This window comes from Dasypus novemcinctus, chromosome 5 (assembly GCF_030445035.2).
Source record: "Dasypus novemcinctus isolate mDasNov1 chromosome 5, mDasNov1.1.hap2, whole genome shotgun sequence".
Lineage (NCBI taxonomy): Eukaryota > Metazoa > Chordata > Mammalia > Cingulata > Dasypodidae > Dasypus > Dasypus novemcinctus.
The window spans coordinates 72138372-72142818 of NC_080677.1; positions in this window are offsets into that span (position 1 = coordinate 72138372).

Sequence of the window (4447 nt, forward strand, 5' to 3'; positions counted from 1 at the left end):
TTAGATTTTCACAGAAAATGCATTAAAACTCTAAATCCCTAAGAAAATACTGCACTATCATGATCTTTACAATGATGATTTTTACTCTTGTTACTTCAGGCACTCAGATATGAGCTTCTTCCTACATCATCTGCCCTTCTCTGAATTACATTTGAAATTTAGAAGATTATAAAGAAAGTTAGTCTTCCATTTGCCTATCATTAGATATTTCTCTAAAGGAGTAATATAGGGTCGTGGATGAAAAAAAGAGACACAGCCACTATTGAGCAGTGTGCAACATCAGAGAAGAGATAGGGGCAGACAGAACTGATGCAGAGTGTGTGTTTGTGTGTGTGTATTGTGCATATCTGTGTGTGTTGGAGGACATAGAGGTCAGATTGTGGAGGTGTGACAGGGACCGTTCTGTGTGTGTGTGGGGGGGCAATTTTATCAATAGCAGTGAAATAAAAACATCTCTTACCTCATGATTTTGCCTTGATGAACCTATCTGTGGAGAATGAGAATTTTGTGTGATCTCGCCTCTGCATAAATATTTAATAAAGCTGTGTAAATTAACTTTATAAAGAAAACTTATAGCCTTAAACAGTAGTTTAGCAATTCATCAATATTGTTCCTTTTATCTTATATAAATTGTAGGGCCTTACATAGTACTATTTTCAGATTTTTAAAAATAGACATCAGATTCTAATTACTGTAAACCAAAACACTTCTAAGAAAACAGTATATTTAAATTATGAAATATCTGCAAACTTCTATCTGTTCACATCTGTTCCTGTGAGACACATCATTGCTTTGACGTCAGTGACCTAACCACACATACTTTATTTACTTGAAAAATTTTTTAAAGTATCCTTGATGCGTGCTTTATGATTTCAGAGTTCTAACCTTCTTGGTAAATGCTTCTATCATTTTCTTTACTAATGCAAGTGTAAAATTTACATGAAAAATAATAAATGATTTTAAAGACTTAACTGCTTATGCAAGTCTCAGCAGGATCTCATTGACTGCCACAGCAAACAGTGCCTCAAATAACGGGGGCTTCTTTTTTTTTTTAAAGATTTATTTATTTTATTTATTTCTCTCCCTTCCCCCTGTCCCGGATATCTGTTCTCTGTGTCTTTTTGCTGTGTCTTCTTCTTTGTCCGCTTCTGTTGTTGTCAGCAACACAGGAATCTGTGTTTCTTTTGTTGCGTCATCTTGTGTCAGCTCTCTGTGCATGCGGCACCATTCCTGGGCAGGCTGCACTTTCTTTTGCGCTGGGTGGCTCTCCTTACGGGGTGCAGTCCTTGCGCATGGGGCTCCCCTACATGCGGGACACCCCTGTGTGGCACGGCACTCCTTGCACGTATCAGGACTGCGCATGGGCCAGCTCTACACGGGTCAAGGAGGCCCAGGGTTTGAACTGGGGACCTCCCATGTGGTAGATGGACACCCTAACCACTGGGCCAAGTCCGCTTCCCAATGGGGGCTTCTGAGGGCTCTAAAGACATCCAGAAACTATAAGTGGGGCAGACAGCTTAGGAATCCAGCACCCTGTCAGTGGGCCTTTCTTTGGAATTTATGTTCCCCAGTGTAACAGAGTTAGACTCATTTATAGGTTCCCTACACCTGGTTCTTCTGCCCCTTTTAATTGAACCTATAATTAACTCTATACTTGGTAAATATAAATCCCAGAAACTTAAGTCTTTGATCCATCCATGTGCCATTTGAGCCCTGAATTTCAGCAGAGTTGCAACACCTACTCTCCAGTTCATTGGACTCACCCAGGACAAATAACAAGAAGATGATGATGGACAATGCCCATCCCAAGGAACTGAGAGTATCTCCACCTGAACTGGTGCAAGATAGCTCCATCCATCGGCCTCATGGGATTTAAGCTCCCTCTTAATTAGAAGTAGAGTGGGTATCACCATCCCAAAATCCTCAAGATTGGGAAATAAACAATGGAGTAAAGTAGATTTATTTTTATTCTACTCTAGGCTTATTATTATTATTCTCGCAATGGAAGAACTCTTATCATTGATATAAAGACAGTGGCCACAAGAGGTTCTGAGGAATGGGAGAGGGAAGAATGAGTGTAATATGGTGGCATTTTCGGGACATTGGAGTGGTCCTGCATGTCATTGCAGGGATGGATACAGGCCACTGTATACTTTGTTATAACCTACAAAATTGTGCAGTTCAGAGTGTACACTTGAATGTAAACTGAATCCATGGTTAGTAGCAATGCTTCAATATGTGTGCATCAATTGTAACAAATGTACCACACTAGTAAGGGATGTTGTTGATGTGGGAAAGCGTGGGAGGGGGAGGGAGTGGGGTATATGGGAATCCCTTTTATTTTTTTATGTAACATTTATGTAATCTAAAGTTTCTTTAAAAATAAAAATGATTTAAAAAATAAAAAAAAGAACAACGACAACAAAAAAGACTTAATTGGCAGCCATTGTCAAATAAGTATTTGTGGTTATACAAATTCTGACACTATGTTATGAAAATAAAGCATAAATATCCCTGTGCAACTTTAAAAATTAGTAATTTAAGTCATGAGAATTTCAACTTGCTTATTTTTAGAGAACCTTCAGAAAAACATAACAATAGAGTAGTACATACTTCTACATCTCGAAAAAAAAAAGAAGATAGATGATATATGGTTTTTCTTCAGAAGAATTAGTGTGTATTGATGGTAAAAATAATTTTCTGTTTTCCTTGCAACAATTCAAAGATCTTCTCTGTTAGTGGTGACTATTCTTCCCATTGCTCAGGCCGAAAGTATCTGTAGGCATTCTGGACACTTATTTCTGTCACACTCTTTAATCAATCAGTAAGCAAATACTGTTTACCTTGAAAATGTATTGAAACTATGACTACTTTTCATCACCTGCCTGGATATCACTTTGAACCAAGACAGCATAGACTTCTAGCCTGAATTATTGCAACCAGCTCTGCCACACTTTGCTCTGTAGTCTAAACACAGCAGTCAGGTGATCCTTTCCTTTGTGTGTAAATCTCCTGATGGTTTTCCCCTTTAAAGAGTAAAAACCAAATCCCTTGCAATGACCTATAGGTCCCTCCATGATCTCAGGTAACCCATACTCTTTCCAACCTCATTTCCTACAACGCTTCCTCTTGCTTTTTCCATGTTGCCCAAATTAGACTCCTTGCTATTTTTTCAAGCAAGGTATTGATTTCACTCTTACCTCCTGGCCTTAGTATTGGCCCTTAATTCTGTAGGGAAAACACTTTCCCAATATATCCATAGGATTGTTCCCTTTCCTCACTGAAAGGAAATTTGCAAATTTTACTCTCTCAATTCCCACTGTGACCTTTTATGTCAGCTGGGGTCCTGGAAGAAAATAGTTCAAGTGGGTAATTTAAGAGATAATTAGGGATTATTTACAATGTATGGAGAGGGTTAAGGGAATTACCAAAGAATTGTAAAATACCCAAGAGAGTAAAAGTAGTTGTAAGCCATTACCATTCCTAAACTGAGGGCACAAGGTAGAGAAGCTGTTCCCTGAATACCTTCTGAGAAGGAAGGTGACTGTCAGGAGCTAGTGGTTGTAGATAGAGAAAGTGTTACTGGGTGTGGCTTCCAGGTCGTAGCAGTTTGATATTACTTATGAATTCCCAAAACAGATATTGGATTATGGAGATTTAGAAGATTTTCTTGAATAAATGTTTCTTCATTTACTGTCCCTAGGATATTTTCCAGAGAGACTGTTTTTTCTCCCTAATATTTTTTTGCTAATTGCTTTAGTTTGCTAAGCTCCTCAAACAGATACAGAAAATGAGTTTTACGTCTTTAACAATGGGAATTTATTAGCTTGTAAACTTACAGTTTTGAGACTAAGAAAAATGTTCATATCAAGGCATCATCAGGTAATACTTTCTTCTGGAAGACTGGCTACTGGTCATCCTGGACTCTTCGGCCACAGAGCAAGGCACTTGGGAAGGCACTTGGCAGCACCTTCTGGTTTCTCTCTTCTCTTCAAAGATTTTTTGCTTTCAGCTTCTTGCTGACATGATTTTTTTTCTCCCTTTCACGTCTCTGTATTCATGCCATCTGTAAAGGACCCCAGTAAGAGGATTAAGACCCACCCTGGGCCATGCCTTGCTGATGTACCCTCATCAAAAGGTCTTATTTACCATAGGGGGATGCACAAAGGAATGAATTAACTTTAAGAACATGATTTTCTGGGATAAATCAGTTCCAATTGACCACATTAATTATGGTTACTTGGCTGGAAAGTGGGTTCATGGAGCTCATTGCCCTGCCATTCTGGAAGTGGGAGCCTCCCATCATCCATTCCTTCATATGGAAAAAATGAAAAATTGAGGAAACATAAATGTTGTCACCAGCCATTAATTTGCTACAGGGTGATGGTAATTCAACTGTATCCCTAGCTGAAATCTAAACTGCAATATAAGCCACTAACACACTTTG